The sequence below is a fragment of the Canis aureus genome, chromosome 22 (genome assembly GCF_053574225.1).
Source record: "Canis aureus isolate CA01 chromosome 22, VMU_Caureus_v.1.0, whole genome shotgun sequence".
NCBI lineage: Eukaryota > Metazoa > Chordata > Mammalia > Carnivora > Canidae > Canis > Canis aureus.
Genome location: NC_135632.1, coordinates 31269248 through 31290966, shown reverse-complemented (window position 1 = coordinate 31290966; position 21719 = coordinate 31269248). Strand labels below are relative to the sequence as shown.

The 21719-nt window shown below is 35.1% G+C and overlaps 1 protein-coding gene and 1 non-coding gene across 3 annotated transcripts in view; both read left to right on the top strand.

Moving 5' to 3' along the window:
- Positions 1 to 21719, top strand: part of ZNF385D (zinc finger protein 385D) — an 892499-nt gene that overhangs the window by 228972 nt on the left and 641808 nt on the right. The gene's annotated exons all lie outside the window — the stretch shown is intronic.
- On the top strand, positions 19583 to 19691 carry LOC144294441 (U6 spliceosomal RNA). Its single transcript, XR_013361821.1, has one exon. It is a non-coding gene; the product is annotated as a U6 spliceosomal RNA (small nuclear RNA).

Here is a 21719-nt window from a genome sequence, read left to right as displayed (position 1 = left end):
GTGCCTGAGTAGCTGGGTGGTTGAGCTCTGTGTTCAGCTCAGGGCATGGTCCTAGAGTGCCGAGATTGAGTCCCATGTCAGGCTCCCCTCCAGGAGCCTGCTTCTCCCTCTGCCTATGTCTCTGCCTCCCTCTGTGCATCTCTCATGAACAAATAAATAAAATATTTTTTAAAAGTAGTCATCAGAAAATAATTGAGAACTACTAAATTCTACAGGCATAAAATGAACTAGTAAGACAAAAATGTATTTCTTAAGTCATGTTTAAAATATATATTTCACAGCCTCTATTTTGAACTACTTCACCTTATGTTTGACATTTGGGTAAAATCTTTTTTTTTATTATTTGGGTAAAATCTTCTTAAGCACAGTATGATTAAATTTCAAATTGTTTTTCTTCAAGTCTGTATTATTGGAGGTAATGGTGACAAGTCTGGTGTTTTACTTTACCTACCTTTACATTTACAAACCTCTTTTGGGAGGAGTAATAAATGATATCATACAAGGAAACCAAGACAAAAGTCATGCCTAGCTTAGAAACTCAAATCAGAGCCAATCCCAAACAAAATTTAGAATGGTCAAAGGTTTTCAAATCCTAATACTAGGAATGATTTCCCTCAAATTGGTATTTTAAAATAATTTTATCAGTGCATTTATTATAGGGTAGTATTGTGATAAAATTTTTATGTGCATTTTCTTGTTTAATTTTTCATTACAACCACAGAGATGTTGCTATCATATTTTTCTTATAAATGTGGAAATTGAGGGTAACATTGATTAAATAGTGTGATGAAGGTCACACAACTATTAAATGGTCAAACTAGCAATCGAACTCAGGTCTTATTCATTTATATACCTGCACTTCTGAAGTCTGCTGCCTCCTCAGAATGAATATTCTGCAGAAACTTGCCTTTCTTTATTCAAAGAGAGAAATCATTTTAGGAAAGATAAAAAAAAAATCCTATCATATTTCCAACAATGCATTGATCAATATGGTGCTTAACAAAATTTATTGCTACATTTTTCTATTCATATTTTTTTCCAAGGCTCTTTCTAGTAAGAGTCATTAAAAACAACCAGGAATTAATAAGAACACTTGGTTTAGATCATATTAGTTTGGCCTGGAATGATACTTCCGAGGAAAGCCTCACCTTTTTGTACAGGTGGATGTTACTACAGGCAATCAACTTCACAACTGACTTAGTTCCTCACATTAATATGGAGATATTATTTCTTATACATATTCCTCCATTCCCCACTCTCAAAGTGTACTTTTTCAGACTTTTTCAGAATTAGAAAGAAGCCCCATTCCAAGCCTTATATACCTATTACTTGTGATTCCTTTACTACACAGAAACCAAGCTAAAAATGGAATTTCTAATAATAAAGGATCCAAAAAAAATTCTTAATTGAGAATATTATCATTTTTATTTGGAGAAATAGAAATTGTTTTATTTTTCTTCTGGAATGTACACACTTGCAGAATGGACTGCTGTGAACTGCTTCCATCTTAGAAAATCTTCTCTTCAATCTAGATTTCAAATGGGGAATAATTTAATATAGTAGTGCCAAAAAGGAATATGACAATAGAGATGTTTACCTGAATTCACTCAACCTTGTGCTTAATTGATTTATTTTTAAGGATGCAAATTAAATAGTAGACATGGAACTAATTATTATTCATTTGAGATTGTCTAAATGGAGAAAAACATACTATCATTTCTGACTTTACTGAACGTAGAGCATCATTATAATTATATGCCTAAAGTCATATCCTAACAAATACTACAGAAGACAAGAGTAAACAAGAGTAGACAATCATCTAAAATTTGGTTTCTGCATTTTTAAGCAAAATATTGCATTTCTCATGTCATCTCACTTAATAGAGAAAGTGGTCATCTGAAGATCATAGTGAAAAAATGCATTAGGTGTACTAATTAATAGGCCACTGTTCCCCCAGGTAAGACTTTTACATTTCTGATAGTGCTGCACTCTTTGGAGAAGTTGTTATATGGAACATGTGCTGCACACTTGGGTGCATGCTATCCTGAGTCTCCAAAGTCCCTCCTGCTAGTTAGAAATGCTGCCTGCTGGGTTCTTCCCTAAGCATGCCCTCAGCCAAAGGGAGCTACCTCTCCTCTCTTGATCTTGTTCCTTTCTTGAGGGCAGCCTGCAGAAGCCCCAGCTCCTTGCCTCAAAAGTCGGTATACAGCTCTAAAAAGCTATTCCAGCTTCAGGTTTGCTGATGGTACTGTGGCAGTACTATCATATCCTTGCCTCACCCCTTACCCAGTCCTGCTTTCCTCATGCCTCAGAGGTATAGAACCCTCATTCACCACTCGCCCACAAAATCATCGGAGTCTACTTCCTGGAAATCTACCTAAGATACCACCGGTGCTTGTTGTATCTTAAAGTGATATGTGTAATATGCTTCATTGTGCAAAAGCAACAAAATTTAATACTTTCCCCCATCTATATTGTCTATTTGTTGCCTGAATATAAGTTTTGTCATAAAAAATACAAAGAGAACAAAAAGTGAGCTAGTATTTATTAGTCTGGGTGTCTTATATATATATCATCTATGAAACCCCAGTCAACAGCTTTGCAAAGCACATATTATTCTATTTTATAAACAAGGTAGCCAAGAATCAAAGGGACTAAGACATTTGCCAAATAACTCAATGCATAAAGTTTCCTATGTCTCCATTATCAGCAACATACAAATCCCCCTGGTAAACTTAAACTCTAGTGTCACAAAATTATGTCACGTATTTGGATGTATTCTTATGTTGTTGAGTTATGTTATTTTTTAAACAATATACATTATTACAAAATATCTAATGTTTCCATAAATTCTCTTTACCAACTGCTGAAAATATTTTGTGGAGAATAGTCATATAAATAAATAAAATAAAATAAATAAGTCATTTTATAATCTATCACTATACATTCACTGTTACTCCAGAAATACATTTCTTTTTGTTGCACATTTTTTAAGGTGAGAAGATACAGAAATAGCAAAAGGGTATTCTGTAGTAAAAAAAAAAAAGCTTAAATGTGTAGCTTTATCATATTCCAGAAATTCCATGCCTCACCCTCTCATGAAAACTATAAACTAAAGAAATTTCAGTACAAACTGCATGGCTTACTAATTTTTCTCTTTGGATAACATCTTTCATTTTGTTTTTAATTAGAAGTTAAGTTCTGCAGAGAACCATTATTTTTATGATGATATAAAATAATATTATCTCATTTGGGCTGTTCATAAATGTTCAAAACTAAAATAAAAAATCACAAGGGTTCTGCAAATGTAATTTCTTCTAAATTGTCACGGTTCTACCAGGTATGAAAATAAATATGAGTAAGTAAAACTGAATGTACAGTATTACATGTATGATAATATAATAGTGTTTGCATAGTACCACCTTTTTATTAATGCATGCTTTAAAATTATTCTAAATAAATTAATAATGGAATTGAGATTATGGATAAATGTTCAGATTTTGCTCACATTTGGCATTTTATTTCTAATTATGTGATATATTCTACAGTGAAAAAAATAAGGCTTTTATTGTGTATGTAGGATTTTTTTTAAATTTTTATTTATTTATGATAGTCACAGAGAGAGAGAGAGAGAGGCAGAGACACAGGCAGAGGGAGAAGCAGGCTCCATGCACCAGGAGCCCGACGTGGGATTCGATCCCGGGTCTCCAGGATCGCGCCCTGGGCCAAAGGCAGGCGCCAAACCGCTGCGCCACCCAGGGATCCCTGTATGTAGGATTTTTTATAAGATTTTCAGGGAGTATAAAGTTGAGTATTAAAATGAAGCATACTGGGATGCCTGGGTAGCTCAGCAGTTGAGCGATTGAGTGTCTGCCTTCAGCTCAGGACGTGATCCTGGAATTCCAGGGTTGAGTCCCCACATCAGGCTCCCTGAGAGAAGCCTGCTTCTCCCTCTGCCTGTCTATGTCTCTGCCTTCTCTCTGTGTCTCTCATGAGTAAATAAATAAAAATCTTTTTTAAAAAAATTAATAATAAAAAAAAATTAATAAAATGAAGCATACTAAGAATATATAAGTATACTAAAAGTATACTTTTATCTAAAAACTGAAATTTGAAGATTAGCATAAAGATGCTCCTTTGATTGATTCTTAAGAGCATTTTGGAATACATGTAACAAGGGTAAAACTTTCTATGACCAACAAATTTAATTCAGTTCATGTGCTTACTCACCATGGTTAAGCTGTTGTTAAAAGCTCGTTAAAGGATTGAGTAACAACTTGACCTATTATGACAACTTTATTTTATTCAGAATACCTTTGTCATATTTGAGTTATTTTATTAAGCCTGGTTTTCTATTTTTATTGGGTTGAAACTGCTATCAAATAATTCAGTTTTATCTAATAGTATTCTAGAGTCTTTCGGTGCTCATTGTTTTGTAGCACATAAATCTAGAATATTGCCGCCCTTATCTATCCTCTTAGCATTAAATTTTCTTTTATTTAACAGAAGAGCTAAATAAAATTTTACTTTCGAGCTCTCACTGATCTATTCTCTTTCCTCTCTATTGATTGTCCCAGACAAGGTTTAAAGTATCAGTAGATTTTCAATTTATAAGAGGTGCCTTCTCTTGCAACATTAATAGTTAATAAAAATTCAAAATAGCTTCATAAATTTTTCTGTTATTTCAGGTCTTGATTTTATAATTCCTCCTTTATATAAAAATTCATTTCATCTTTTGATTTCCAAGGACTATTTGTACACAGACTAGTAAGAATTTACTAGGACATTTAAGGATTAGTAGTGATGCCTTTTGGGATTATTTTATTAAATAATGATAACTTTCTTAATAATATTTTATCCATATAAGACAAAATGTGATATGGCAATAAGGAATATTGCTTTTCTGAAGCTTCTCTCTTCTTGACCATATCCTTTAGAAGGTTCAGTCTAGGGGAAACAATGAAAAAATGCTGATATTAAATTGTCCAACATTATGTAATAAGACATTTTGTTCTTGAGTGATCTAAGTTTCCTTTTTATTACTGAAAGATAAAAATATGGGAGAAAATGACAAATGTTAGTTTTATCATGTTCAGATTTTCAGATGGTTTTTGGCTTTGGTTATCAACTTTTTTTTTCTCCATAAAAGGAAAACACATTGATCATTCAAACAGATGGAATTCTAGCTGCTAGCTACTCGCTTCAACTGGACTCCACATTAATTTCATTGAACAAGCAGCATTTTTATCAACCTAGAGATTTTTTTTATCCAGTCTGTATCTCTAAGAAAAATCCTCTTTACTGGAATAATAGTGATGTTTTATAATGAGGCTGATAATCCAGCATGACCCGCATCTGGATACCACGTCAGTGGGCAACTGTGCCCTAAAAGAAATATAGTTTAGCTCTTCAGGACTGTTGTTATTCATGCAAACTTAGGTGAGATATTTTTCACCTAAAAGAAACATTAAGAAAAAAAAGAATGAATTAAGTACATGCCATTTAGTTTGAGAAAAGAATTTTTTTTTAAGATTTTATTAATTTATTTGAGAGAGATAGCATGAGTAGGAAGGAGGGGCAGAGGGAGTGGAGGAAGCTGAGTCCCTGCTGATCAGGGAGCTGGATGTGAGACTCCATCCCAGGACCCTGGAATCATGACCTGAGCCAGAGGCAGATGTTTAAATGACTGAGCCACCCAAGCACCCTGAGAATAGAATTTAAAGAGTTTTCTATTTGTAATTTTCTGTATGTATATTTGTGTGTTTCTTTGGGGATATTTGAAGAATTGGGAGCTTCTACCGGTGGTAGCATAAACTGGGGGTGCAGAAAAATTCATTTGTTCATCTGAACTCCAAATCTGTCTAGCACAGGTTGAACTTTCTCTTGTTTCCTTTGCCCTTTCAGTCACTAACTCCTTCCACAGCAATATCTTCCAGTTCTAGTATTTGTATTCTCTAGTCTTAGAAAAATAACCACTTTCACTTTTCTATGTTTGAAAGTACATATTTTTTAATTTTCCTATTTTATTTATATTTCCCCTAAAAATAATTTGCTCATGGTAACAGAGCTAGTAGGTAATGGAAATGTGATGCTTTTATATAAATTCCCCTTTCCTAAACAGGTTAGTTTACATGTGGAGGCCAACCATATTTAAATTGGCTTTGGGAAGTTTCTACAGCTTCACCTCAGGCATGGCATGCTTCATCATTTTGTATTTATCAGAAACACAAAACAGTAGTATGAGCTTGTGTGTATGTGTATGTGTGTATTTTTAAGTTGGCACTTTAATTCATTAAATAGACTTCCAAAATATTAATTTTAAGTATTCAAATAAGAGGCAAGAAACTAATTTTCAAAAATAGCAACCTAGATACATCTATTTCCTCTTTTTATTTTCAAAATTGCAATGATGTGACACAAGAAATTTAAGAACAAAAGTAAATAAATCCATAGCAGCATGGCACAGTGGAGAAGAATAAAATAGGAATTTCCGGAATATATAACAAAAATGTGATGAAAATGAGGTAAAACCCTGAAGCTAAATACAAATACAGAAACCCACAGGGGTAGGGAAAAAGTGCTCTAAAATTTTGATTTCCATCCAAACTTCAGAATACCTTTAAGATTAATCTGAAATAGCATTAAAAGTGGGGCTCACTCTTAGATGAACATTGTGATGACTTTAGTTATGTAGGTTTACAGTTAGAGATGGGATATAACTGACATGCCCAACGTAATTGTAGATAAGTGAAGAGCAAATGAGTTTGGAGACTAGGAGCCAGACAGATCAGAAAGTGAATGTTGTCTTGGGGTCAGGGATAAGAGGGTAGAAGGGACAGACTTCTGAAATTTTAATTTGTTAACTTTGTAAAGTGTGCTGTAATTCTCTCTTGCTTCTCACCTGTGGAATCTTCAGTAAAGAATTCTGTTTCTTGACATTTTGTATGCATTTAGTTTCTTCTTGGGGAACTAAAATGGGTGTTAAGACTAAACAGATTGAGGCTGACACGAGGCATACAGGTAGAAAGACAAGGGCATATTATATATGCACGTCCATTTCCAACTACTTATATCAGGTACAGTGTTGAAATCAGAAATGTGGGCAAGACATATTTACTACTAACTTAAGATTTGCCAATCTTTAGAGGAGAGAAATGAATATAAATTTCAATTCAAGGTTTTACTTCAGAGAGAATATATGATGAAAAACATGATTTTCTGTTAAGATTTTATTTCGGTGGCTAAATAAAAGTATAGAAGTATAGAGAATTGTATGAACTAATCAATGACTTACGGGTACAATAAGTGTGGTTTCAAAAAGAGAGGAATAAAAACAATCAAACTAAGAATATTTAACTTCATTAACATATATTAAACAAATGTGTGTATGCAATAGTAATTCTGATAAATAATTCATATTTCCCAATTCCAAAGAAGAATATAATCTTTTAACAAAGAAAATTGGTGCAATATATATAAATAGCAGGAGGAATAAAATAGTGAATACAGCTTGAATGAAGAATTAGCAAGGTTCTAGGTTAGAACTCTGTTGTATGCTGTGTGACTGTTAAATTAGTGTGGTTAAATGTTAAGACTGAACAGAGGAAAAGCTGACTGGAGGGGTAACAAAGACCTAGGTACTTATTCAGTTTGTGCTACTAAATGGAATTTCATCTCACTGATAAAAGAACTATAACTGAGGGAGTTATAAAATAGCCAAAAGAAATAAAGCAGTATTAAAATTTAATTCTTGTCCTGTAGGAGGAAGTGAAAGGGTACCCTAAGAAGATAATGAGGGTGTTAGAAATATAAATAATGAATAACATTTGTTGTGAATTTACTTTGTGCTAGGTATGTAATTATACATATATTAAATCATATTTTTGTGAGTTACTATAGTTTATTTGTGTCCATTATGTAGATCAGTAAGCTGTGACAGAGAAGGTGATTTGCCCAAGGCTTCTTAGCTCGGGAGAGGTGAATTCAGACTCTGAATCCTGGCAAGCTGGCTCCAGAGCCTATGCTTATATTCATGATGTTGAATCACCTCTTAAGCCTGGAGAACAACTAGGATTGCTTCAGGATTCAGATGTCAAAGGAGGAAAGAGTTTCAGAAAAAGAATATGGTTAACCAGTGGGTTCTAAAGGTTTTTTTTCAGAGAGATTGAGAAAGGTAACCTTATATTGGAGATCTGAAAATTGTAAAATGGCAGATATCTTTGAGGAATTATTTCAATTAAGTGGGAAAAGCTAAGCTGGTGTTTGAAAGGTAAAGACAGTGTTTTTCTGTTGGTCTTTAGAACATGTGATTCAGAATCACCCTGAGTGTTTTCTTTAAAAATTCAAATTCCCTGGGCATACATTCCAAGCTCCTTTAATTGGGATTCTCCAGGAACATTTAGTTAGAAGAAATAGAAAATCAGTAAGAGGGGAAGGAAGAGGAAGGAAGAGCAATGAGATGGTCATGGCTTAATTTGCATACTTCAACAGCAAAAGCTCTGCTATAGAGACATTTTAATGACCATCTGTTTTTATTTTAACATGTGTTGGGAAAAGATGAATTGCAAACCCAAGAGACTAATCAAAGTGTTTTCTTGTTATATTTTCAGCAATGTTTCAGGGCCTCTTATAGATCTACAAGTCATGAAACCAAATGGCTATTTCCCATTAAATCTAGCTCTGGTGGTTGTGAGTGGGTCCTGATCATTGTAGGTAATTTGAGGAACAGATAATCCATCTGTGCAGGGGCAGGAGGGTTATGTACACCACAGTTTGCATCTGGTCTTGCTCTTTTGTTTGGCATTCTCACAATGAAATTTTACAACTTAATCATGAAAAAAAGTCCAAGTGTATATACTTTATCCCAAACTACTTCTTTCAACAATATTTTGTATGTTTTTCCTTTTTCTTGTTATATTTTCACTTGTTGAGAATGTTGTCTTCATATGGTGGTAATTTTTTCTCCTAGAAATACATTTACATTTTTACCTGAAAAATACCTATTGTATAATTATCAGTATTTGTTGATGAAAAGTACTCTGTTTTGTCTTTTTTTTACCTTTTACCTTAATCAGCCACATATGTGCTAAAGTCCCTATCTCAGGATATTCTTGTTCATGAGAGATTTGCTGAGATAAGAGGTCTTAGATTTTTTTCTCATTCTCTCATGTCTAAAATTCAAGGCTTACTTTATAAATTGATTTTTACTCTGGGCTAAGTGAATGCTCTTTTTGAATACTGTTGCCTTTCCTTATGTCTAATTCATCTGTTGTTAAATGTAAAAGAAACTCAAATTTAAAAATGTCAATAACAAACCATAGTATTTTTATTTTATTTCAACAAACATGGAGGAACCTCTGCTACCATCATTTTTTCCCAAGACAATTAGAGGGCTAGAATTATACTTAGTTTCTAATCTGAAAATTCATTTTTTAAATGCTGAAAAATCACAATTTTATGAATAGTAGTAGTGGTGTTTTCATTATTTAAATCTTTTAGTCAAGAGGTCAAATTTTGAGATAATAAATTAGAATAATGTCAGAACAACTTAACACATCTTATACAGGTACTCAATAAATATTAATTTGTTATAGTCTTATCAGACACATTTTACTTACTCAAACTATTCAAGGACCTTGTTTGCTAACATGACTAATAAAAGTGTTACAGTGTTTGAAATTCCTGCTATCAGGGTTTTTTTTCCTACTTCCATAAAATATTTTCCTTCTTAAATAGAATTTCGTTAAGAAATTTCTTTAGTCCCAGAAGCATTTTTTTTAAAGATTTTATTTATTTATTCATGAGAGACACAGAGTGAGAGAGAGAAGCAGAGACACAGACAGAGAGAGAAGAAGCAGGCTCCATGCAGGGAGCCCGATGTGGGACTCAATCCTGGGACTCGATCCTGAGCCTCCAGGATCACACCCTGGGCCGAAGGCAAGCGCTAAACCGCTGAGCCACCCAGGGATCTCCATAGTCCCAGAAGCATTTTAATAATGCTTTATAGAGAGAGATAATAATGCTTTATATAGAATAGTATTCTCACTATTATAAACATCAGAGTCTATTTTAATTATATTGTATTTCTGAGGTGGAAATTAAAAAAAAATCAAAGTGGAGATCCCTACATTCAATATATCTGACCCTTAAATGATTTCTTTACCAAACTATCAATAATATTGTCATTGTCATCACATAATAAGGTTGATTGAGTTATTTCATGATGCTTACAAATATCTTGTCTTCGATATGCTATTTAATGATTGCCTTTATTAGCTTAATATGAAAGCCCACCACAAATATCATATGCTATAACATAATTTCTCTGAGGTTCATAAAATTGTATAAACCAAACAACATACTCAACAAACAAATAAACAACATATTTCTTTTAACATCCTTGGAAGAGAAATGCTTTTTGTTTCCTTTGGAAATAGGGCCTTAGTAATCAAACAGTTGAAGGATTTTAAAATTTAAGGCAGAATAAAGTGACCTAAAATATTTCTGTTACTTATTATTATGAACAATACCAGATATTTGTTTGTTGTATGTGATTCAGGGAGGTATTAAAATTAAAAAGGGGAATAGGTAAGGTATATGGGGAAACTGGAAATGAGGTAAGAAGTCTCAAAGAGGGAAAATATATTAGAGGTATTTATAGAAACATCAAGGCTTAAAGAAACTTGGCTCATATTTCATTTAGAACTTATTCCAGAATAGTTCTACTTTGGTGAGTTTGTACCAAGTAAAAAGATGAGAAAAAAGAGGGCTTGAGTTGCACAGTAGAACTTTTCTTAGTTCTCTTCTGATAGGAAGAGAGACTCAAATATTTCCCTATATCTCCACATGGTGAAATCATACATAGCTGAGTTGCTATGGGGTCTGGCATGGTGAGAGGCAAGGAATGCCCACATCCTAGACTGAGTTTTGGTTTGATGTTGTAGCAGAGCCTCAGAGTAGTTTGTAGCATTAACATGAATCTTTTTTTTTTAATTTTTATTTATTTATGATAGTCACACAGAGAGAGAGGCAGAGACATAGGCAGAGGGAGAAGCAGGCTCCATGCACCAGGAGCCCGATGTGGGATTCGATCCTGGGTCTCCAGGATCACGCCCTGGGCCAAAGGCAGGCGCTAAACCGCTGCGCCACCCAGGGATCCCTAACATGAATCTATATAAGGTTGGATTAGCCAGGAAGATATTCTTGTTCCTCTTCCAGATATAAATGAAATGAGTTTTGGCCCAAGACTTCAGCAGCGTATATGGTAGAGTACCCTGAGATGGATACCCAACCAACTCATCCCAGTCAATATCAACCAGCATATTCTCAAAGACCATAATCATGAGGCCAGAGATGACCTCTACTCTGAATTGTTCTCAGAAGACTTGCTCCAACAAAAAAACCTTCTTGGACAGGAACAGAGAAAACAGATTAAGCTGAAAGACAATATTAAAACTGAAAGTGACTGGATAATACAAACAGGAACATTTGAATCAACACACAGCGAGAGCTACTGTGATTATCACATTTAGATATTAATTTGTAACTCTGCTACATCTCCCATATGGTATTTTTCTACCTCTAGTTGTACATTTTTGCTCTCTGCAGTTCTCAGATTGATTTCTTGGGTGTTAAAAATGATTTGATGTTTATGTAGCTATGTTCAGAGGATGAGGCAAGCCTAGAGTACCCCTGCTCCTCTGGCATTTTAACTTTGCCTCCCGAGATCAGTATCGTTGACCCTTGAACAACATGATTTTGAACTGTGCAGGTCTACTTATATGTGGATTTTTTACATTACAGTACTATAAATGTATTGTCTCTTCCTTATGATTTTCTTAATAACATTTCCCTTTCTCTAGCATATTTTATTGTAAGAGCATTGTTATAAGAAATATATAAAGCATGTGTTAATCAAATGCTTATGTTATCAGTAAGGCTTCCAGCCAACAGTAGCCTATTAGTTGTTAAATTTTGGGAAAGTCAAAAGTTATACATAGATTTTTGACTGCACAATGGGTTCATGCCCCTAACCCTTATGTTGTTCAAGGGCCAACTTTATTTGTGTCTGGCTTATTTCACTTAACATAGTGTCCTCTAGGTTCATCCATGTTATCTCAAATAGCAGGATTCCCTTGTTTTTTAAGGCTGAAAAAAAATCCATTCTATATTTATAACCACGCATATAATATATATATATAATATATATAATACATATATTATATATACATATTATATATATCCGAACACATACACAGACACCACATTTTCTTTATTCATTCTTCTGTCTGTAGACACAGGTAGTTTCCGTATCTTGGCTATCATGAATAATGCTGCAATGAACACAGGAGTGTAAATATCTCTTTGAGATACTAATTTCATTTCCTTTGGTTATGTACTCAGAAATAGGATTCTTAGATTGTATGGTAGATGGATCCAAAGAGAACCACATGGAGACACACTATAGTCTAATTGTCAGAAGTTAAAGAGAGAATTTTGAAAGCAGCAAGAGAAAAGTCACTTGTATACAAGGAAGGCCCATAAGATTATTAGCGGATATTTCAGCAGAATCCTTGAAGGCCAGAAGGGTGTGGGATGTATACCCTGCTAACCAAGCTGCTATACCTGGAAAACTTATCTTTCCAAAGGGAAGGGAAGATAAAGATAAATAGAAACTAAGGGAGTTCATCACCGCTAGACCTGCCTTACAAGAAATGATAAGGAGAATTTACCCTAACAGTGGTGGATAATCATTTTTAAATTTAGTATAAAAGTTAAAGGACAAAAGTGTTAAAAATAACTATAACTGAATTACATTAGTTATGTCTAATATTAATAGATGTAAATCGAGAATCCCTCTTTCCCTTCAGTGCTCCTCAAATGATTGATTTTTAGTCTCCTGTGAGATAAGCTTTCCCAAGAGGCTCACTGTTCAGTCACATCATCTCCTGAGGGACTAACCCCACACATGCTTTATACGGTCTGCGTTTTTACATGAGTACAGCTGAGATTAAGTTAAAACCTCTAGTAGTTATATTTACTTAAATTTTGTTCTGGATTCTCCTTTTCAAATGTAAAAATATTTCAAAAACTAATATGTGGATTCACAGCAGGCTTGTTAAGTCATGTTTTAACCACTGTCTCTATCCTTCTGTAGTTGAATGTGTTAGCAAACTAATTGTGTTAGTGGCCTGAAGGAAGAAATTAAAAATATTTATCTCTTACTTAATACTCAGTGCAATGGGTATGCCTTGTGTAAATAATTCCTGTTCAGAACATAGGGGAGAAGAAAAGTAAGCATGAATTTTCACTACTAATTATTTATCTGAAACAACCTTTTTACTCATTTTTATGTTTCTAGGGATGCTATTCCAAGTATCTAACACATGATTTCTTTCTTTTTTTTTAAATTTTTATTTATTTATGATAGTCACACAGAGAGAAAGAGAGAGAGAGAAAGAGGCAGAGACACAGGCAGAGGGAGAAGCAGGCTCCATGCACCGGGAGCCCGACGTGGGATTCGATCCCGAGTCTCCAGGATCGCGCCCTGGGCCAAAGGCAGGCGCCAAACTGCTGCGCCACCCAGGGATCCCTAACACATGATTTCTTTAGGTAAAATCTGATGTGAACACAACTCTTTCCAACTGAGAAATGTTTATATAAATAAAACAATAAAACTATGGGTATATAGAATACCCACACATATAACAATTACTGCATAGTTTTGAGATGTACATAAGGCCCTGTTTGAACATGTATAAAAATGGAAATATAGGGGCAGCCCACGTGGCCTAGTGGTTTAGTGCTGCTTTCGGCCTAGGTTGTGATCCTGGAGACCCGGGATCAAGTCCCACATCGGGCTCCCTGCGTGGAGCCTGCTTCTTCCTCTGCCTGTGTCTCTGCCTCTCTCTCTCTCTCTCTCTCTCTCTCTGTGTGTGTGTGTGTGTGTCTTTCATGAATAAATAAATAAAATCTTTTTTAAAAAATGGAAATATGGTTATTCTGAATAGACGATCTCCCTGAACTAAAACTTATCTTTCAGTTGCTACTTTCTTTTTAGTTCCTCCTAATTTTTTGTGGCATTATTTTATTTTATTTACCTTGCATGTTTAATTCTTGACAGAAGCAAATGAAGTAATGTAAATGGAAGTATTTCAACAATCTCTTTTTCTTACAAAGATGTGAATTTAAACTAGTTATTTCTTTGAAGCGCCTCTGAGTTATTTGAACATAAAGGCCCCGAGAATCTGATAGGAACTTAATTCCATATTAAAATCTGAAGTAAGAGTCAAGGGAATAAACTCTGAGATTTGGTGAAATTTCTGGACTGTTTCTTACACACAAAAATTACCCATCACTCTGCACTAATTAGCACTGATAACATCAAAGCCAAAACATTGGAGACTTAAGGACAGTCAGAAGGAGGAGGGAAGGGAAAAAGTAATTGTCTTTTGGTAGCTTAAGAAAAGAGGCATGTTAGCCATGTCTATGTCTTCCTCTGTGAGACTTCTCATCATGTCTTTTGCCCATTCCATGATTGGATTGTTTGTTTCTTTGCTGTTGAGTTTAATAAGTTCTTTATGGATCTTGGAAACCAGCCCTTTATCTGATGCGTCATTTGCAAATATCTTCTCGCATTCTGTAGGTTGTCTTTTAGTTTTGTTGACTGTGTCTTTTGCTGTGCAAAAGCTTCTTATCTTGATGAAGTCCCAATAGTTCATTTTTGCTTTTGTTTCTTTTGCCTTCGTGGATGTATCTTGCAAGAAGTTACTGTGGCCGAGTTCAAAAAGGGTGTTGCCTGTGTTCTTCTCTAGGATTTTGATGGAATCTTGTCTCACATTTAGATCTTTCATCCATTTTGAGTTTATGTTTGTGTATGGTGAAAGAGAGTGGTCTAGTTTCATTCTTCTGCATGTGGATGTCCAATTTTCCCAGCACCATTTATTGAAGAGACTGTCTTTCTTCCAATGGATAGTCTTTCCTCCTTTATCGAATATTAGTTGACCATAAAGTTGAGGGTCCACTTCTGGGTTCTCTATTCTGTTCCATTGATCTATGTGTCTGTTTTTGTGCCAGTACTACACTGTCTTGATGACCACAGCTTTGTAGTACAACCTGAAATCTGGCATTGTGATGCCCCCAGATATGGTTTTCTTTTTTAAAATTCCCCTGGCTATTCGGGGTCTTTTCTGATTCCACACAAATCTTAAAATAATTTGTTCTAAAAAAAAATAAATAAATAATTTGTTCTAACTCTCTGAAGAAAGTCCATGGTATTTTGATAGGGATTGCATTAAACGTGTATATTGCCCTGGGTAACATTGACATTTTCACAATATTAATTCTGCCAATCCATGAGCATGGAATATTTTTCCATCTCTTTGTGTCTTCCTCCATTTCTTTCAGAAATGTTCTATAGTTTTGAGGGTATAGATCCTTTACATCTTTGGTTAGGTTTATTCCTAGGTATCTTATGCTTTTGGGTGCAATTGTAAATGGGTTGACTCCTTAATTTCTCTTTCTTCAGTCTCATTGTTAGTGTATAGAAATGCCACTGATTTCTGGGCATTGATTTTGAATCCTGCCACGCTACCGAATTGCTGTATGAGTTCTAGCAATCTTGGGGTGGAGACTTTTGGGTTTTCTATGTACAGTATCATGTCATCGGCGAAGAGGGAGAGTTTGACTTCTTCTTTGCCAATTTGAATGCCTTTAATGTCTTTTTGTTGTCTGATTGCTGAGGCTAGGACTTCCAGTACTATGTTGAATAGCAGTGGTGAGAGTGGACATCCCTGTCTTGTTCCTGATCTTAGGGGAAAGGCTCCCAGTGCTTCCCCATTGAGAATGATATTTGCTGTGGGCTTTTCGTAGATGGCTTTTAAGATGTTGAGGAATGTTCCCTCTATCCCTACACTCTGAAGAGTTTTGATCAGGAATGGATGCTGTATTTTGTCAAATGCTTTCTCTGCATCTAATGAGAGGATCATATGGTTCTTGGTTTTTCTCTTGCTGATATGATGAATCACATTGATTGTTTTACGGGTGTTGAACCATGGCCAACATGCATATGAGAAAATGCTCTGCATCACTTGCCATCAGGGAAATACAAATCAAAACCACAATGAGATACCACCTCACACCAGTGAGAATGGGGAAAATTAACAAGGCAGGAAACAACAAATGTTGGAGAGGATGCGGAGAAAAGGGAACCCTCTTACACTGTTGGTGGGAATGTGAACTGGTGCAGCCACTCTGTAAACTGTGTGGAGGTTCCTCAAACAGTTAAAAATAGACCTGCCCTACTACCCAGCAATTGCACTGTTGGGGATTTACCCCAAAAATACAGATGCAATGAAACGCCGGGACACCTGCACCCCGATGTTTCTAGCAGCAATGGCCACGATAGCCAAACTGTGGAAGGAGCCTCGGTGTCCAACGAAAGATGAATGGATAAAGAAGATGTGGTTTATGTATACAATGGAATATTACTCAGCTATTAGAAATGACAAATACCCACCATTTGCTTCAACGTGGATGGAACTGGAGGGTATTATGCTGAGTGAAGTAAGTCAGTCAGAGAAGGACAAACATTATATGTTCTCATTCATTTGGGGAATATAAATAATAGTGAAAGGGAATAGAAGGGAAGGGAGAAGAAATGTGTGGGAAATACCAGAAAGGGAGACAGAACGTAAAGACTGCTAACTCTGGGAAACGAACTAGGGGTGGTAGAAGCGGAGGAGGGTGGGGGGTGGGAGTGATTGGGTGATGGGCACTGGGGGTTATTCTGTATGTTGGTAAATTGAACCCCAATAAAAAAAAAAGAAAGAAAAAAAAAGAAAAAGAAAAAAAAAGAAAAGAGGCAGAATGAGCAGTGACAACTGTGAGAAGAAAGGGGGCCCAGAGAGAACCCCTCAGACTAGGTAAATTTTTTTGACAAATAGCCTGCATCTGAGATGTGGACTCAGGTAGTTGAATGGACAGATCCTAATATTTGGGGTTTCTGCATTAGTGGTCCCAATCAGCATCAGCTGAGTACTTGGTGAAACCCAGATCTTGGAAGCATATTCAAATTTATTGAATCAGAAACTCTGGTGTGTAGGCTGAGCAAACTGTTTCTTAAAGGAGCCCTTCAGGTGCTTCTGAATGCAGGCTCAAGTGTGAGAATCACTTCCCTGTGTCATAAATACATCTCATAAGCAATAGTTTTAGGATAAAATAAAGTAATTTATGTAATTTATTTAGTGCAAGCATGCAATAAAATAAGCATTAGCTATAATTATGGTTAGTCCTTGTTATATCTGTAATCAGCTGACAGAAAAGTCAAGATTGGAAAAGTATATAGGCAAAGACATTTAGGAGTTAGTGTCCTTATAAACATAATTCAGAAACCTCCGCCTATTGTGACCTGCTTACAAATCAACTGTGGATTGCAAATGCAGATTCTGATTCAGACAGGTCCAGGGCAGGGCCTGAGATTCAATATTTCTAACCAGCTCACAGGTAGTGCTATTGCTACTAGTCCTGGTACCACACTTTGAGTAGTAACGATCTGTTATATGACACCTTTTACTTCTACTTCACAATTCTTTGAAACCCCCAAAGCAATATGAAGCAGAAGTTTGTGTATTCCTAAGAAAGCCAAAGAATAGAAGGTGAGTAGCAAGTTGGGACTCTTTGGGTTTCATGTGATCTATTCCCTTGAATTGTATCTTTTGTTTATCTTTCTTTAGGAAACAATTTAATAGTTCTTAGAAAAGAGAGTTTGGAAAGTAACCATAAATTCCTAAAGTTTTATGGTCATTGATTACATAATTTCAAATTGAGACAAATGGTACTGCTAGACTAAATAAAGGTCAGACAGATGTGTCAGATAAGCCATGTATAACTACCACCATGTAGATCTTACAAAGCCATCTGGAAGGGCCCATCCTTCAGCTTCACTTAGTAAACCGTACACATTTTATTTTCAAAAACAGCTCCTCTTTTTAGTTTGTTTTTGAAGCTAAGCATAGTTTTAATTGTTGACTCATATCACCAAGGATAATTTTTAAAAAAATATGTTTAATTGTGGTCATCCCTTTTCTTCTGCAGTTTTGAAGGTTTTCCAAGAAATAATAGAAGATATGTCTACACTTTAATACAGAAAGCTGAGTGGTGTTGAGTAAATGGTTCTGTTCTTTAACCAAAACAGTTCAGTGTTTAAAAGTGTAGTATGACCAGAAATAGCACCTCTTATTTACGTAGAATCCACTTAATGAAAGACTTTTCACTGTTTCTGGATTCTGCTCTTATAGGTCTGGTAAATTTTTACTTAATTGGATTTGATAGCTCCATCGTGCATGACTGAAGACAAATTTATAAAGCACAATTTCTAATTCAGTTGAGTTTCCTTGAATTATATGGTTTTATATTAAGGTTGTTATACAAATCTTATACAATTAGAATTCTATTCATGAAGCCCTTAGTCTAAAGTGGTATTGAATAATAAGAATAAGCTATATTCAAGCTATTTTTTATAATAAATAGTCATAAAACAATTATCACAGAAATGCAATATTTACTCAATGTCAGCCTCAGAAACTTGGTTTTTAAATTCTTGCCTCTCCGGTCAACCTTCTTCTTTGTTGAAGCCACCATTGCCAATAGCCCCAGGCTTCCATATTCTCAATTCTAAGTCCAATAAAAGAGAGTCCCTTTTGCCTGGGCGGCTCAGTGGTTGTTAAGTGTCTGCCTTTGGTTCAGGGCATGATCCTGGAGTTCTAGGGTTGAGTCCTGCATCGGGCTCCCTGCTTGGATCCTGCTTCTCCCTCTGCCTATGTCTCTGCCTCTCTATTTCTCTTTGGCTCTCATAAATAATTTTTTTTTTAAAGAGAGTCCCTTTTTCCTAGGTATTATAGGAAAAAGCCTCATTTATTACTGAATTCTATGGCAGATGCAGGGCTAGGGATATGGTGAGTGGGATCTAAAGTCAACCCTGACTCACTGTGGAGGAAATATTCCCTGAAAGGAGGTACCTGAAAAACTGCAATTTTAAAGCTCTTATGAGTAATTACAGAAATTTAAAGGGTAATAAGCACTAGCTAAGCTCTTGCATGGATCAAAAGAATAAAATCTTTTTTGCCAAAAACTTTTGTGAGAAAAATCTCGTAATCTCTACAAACTCAAAAAGGGTACTTTGGCCTGTAAGAGAATTTTTAAAAATTTTAATTCCAATATAGTTAAGCATCCAGTGTCATATTAGTTTCAGATGTACAATATAATGATTCAAGATTCTATACATTACTCACTGCTCATTAAGTGAGTGATGTATAGAATCTTTTTCACCTATTTCACCCATTAATCTCTTTGATCTATTTCACCCATCCCCCACACAATTCCCCTCTGGTAACCACCAGTTTGTTCTCTTTCTTTATTGTGTTTCTTACATCTCACATATGAATGAAATCATATGTATTTGTCTTTCTGTGACTGACTCATTTAGCATTATACTTCTACCTCTATCCATGTTGTTGCAAATGGCAAGATTTCATTCCTGGCCTATAATAGATTTTAAACATGCCTCTTAAAACATCAAATAACAGTGTTTGCTTTGGCAGCACATGTACTAAAATTGGAATGATACAGATAATATTAGCACGGCCCCTGCATAGAGGGATTACACCCAAATCCATGAAGTGTTCCATATATATATATATATATATATATATATATATATATATATATATATATATTTTTTTTTATAAGAAAACAACAACTAAAAACTCTATCCAGTTATAATGTCAGTTTTATATACTTTGTAGGCAGGATTTGGGCTGATTGTTTGAATTTTAAAATAATTTGAACTTTTGCTAAGAAAATTAATTTTTTGAATATGGAAACAGTATATTGCCTGTGGTCCTTTTGTAAGTATAGATTTTAATATTTAGTACTTAAGAGGATACTTCTTTTTTTATCATAATGGAGAGCCCTACTAATAGGTAGGCTTAGTTTTCAATTTCACATTATTACCCCCACAAGGAATAATATGAATATTGGGATCTGTCATGTTCTGACCTCTTCAAAAATTCCATCCAAGACTCTTATCCAAGTACTTGACTATTAAGGGTGCCTTGGTGACTCAATCAGTTAAGTGACCAATTCTTGATTTTGGCTCTAGTCATGATCTCAGAGTCATACGATCAAGCTACACGTTGGGCTCCATGTTCAGTGTAATCTGCTTAACATATACTTTTTCTCTCTTCTTCTGCCCCTCCCCCTGCTCATACTCCCTCTCTCTAAATAAGTAAATAAATAAAACCTTAAAAAAATAGTACTCAACTAACTAGTTTGCTATAGTGTAAATAATAGCTAATATTACACAGACATGATCTATCCTATGTTAATTTTTTTGTTTAGTGGGCCAAGTTATATAGTAGACCTATGTTATCTCAGCATACTTGTTCCTGTTCTCATTAATTACAGTGCTATTATTATTCAGAATTTTAATGGCAAATGTCAAAAAAAAATCTGACTTAAAAGGGGAGTGTATTGACTCATTTAATGAAAAGTAGATAGGGATGCCTGGGTGGCTCAGCAGTTAGGTTTAGCACCTGCCTTCAGCTCAGGGCATGATTCTGGAGTCCCCAGATGAAGTCCTACATCGGGCTCCCTGCATGGAGCCTGCTTTTTCTGCCTATGTCTCTGCCTCTCTCTCTTTGTGTCTCTCATGAATAAATAAATAAAATCTTAAAAAAAAAAGAAAAAGAAAAGTCATAGATGGAGGTCAGAGAATGGGGTATGTGTGGTTTTATGCACAACTGGATTTAAGAGCACAGCCTCTGTTGTATGTCCTGGTTCCACTGTTTACTAGCTATGATACTGCACACATTGACAGTTTCCTTAGTTATGTAGTGTGTATAATAATGTCATCTTTCTTTGAATGGTGTGTTAATAGACATGAGGTTCCTAGAATGAGACCTGACAGAGAGAAAACATACAGTATTATCATAAACAGTCCATTTCCCAATCTTCATTTTCTGGGGAGCTTTCCTCTGTATTGATAACATCATCCTTACCAGCAGGTCAAGGCTTCCATTTTCCCAACATTAAGTTCAGCAAAAAAGAAAATATCCCTTTCCTAGTTATTACAATAAAAGCTTCAGGATAACTTTCACCAAACTGACTGGGTTAGGGTCAGTCCCCATGGCCAGGAATCATATGTCCTGCTCTGATAAACTAGCCATCTGTGGGTCACATGCCCATTCTGGGAGCTGAAATCAATCCAGCACAGGGATAGAGTAGGGGCTGGTGGTTTTGCAAGAAAAATTGAGATTCTCTCACCAGCAGGGAAGGAGGTAAATTTGGGGAGGCAGGAATAACTACTGTTTATTTTTAAAGTTCTTTGAACTCTGATACTAACACTATGGCTACATTGTTGTATTTGTTCTACATTGCTCGGTCTCTTTCTAATTATAAGCATTTACAAAATAGCAATAGGAATAATTACTACTGTAATTTTAATTCACTAACCATGAATGAAATACAGATTCACTAGCAACTAGCATGTAGCTTCTGGTTATCAAAACTGTCTTGTTTGAAAAGCCCTCTCTACTATTTTATTGTTTTGTCTCCTTTAAACAATGAAAGACAAAATAGTCTCTTGAAAATAAGCAAAAACCCAGAATAGTAAAAAACTTCACACAATGTGCTCGCTTCACAATTTATAAAAAATTCTAAAT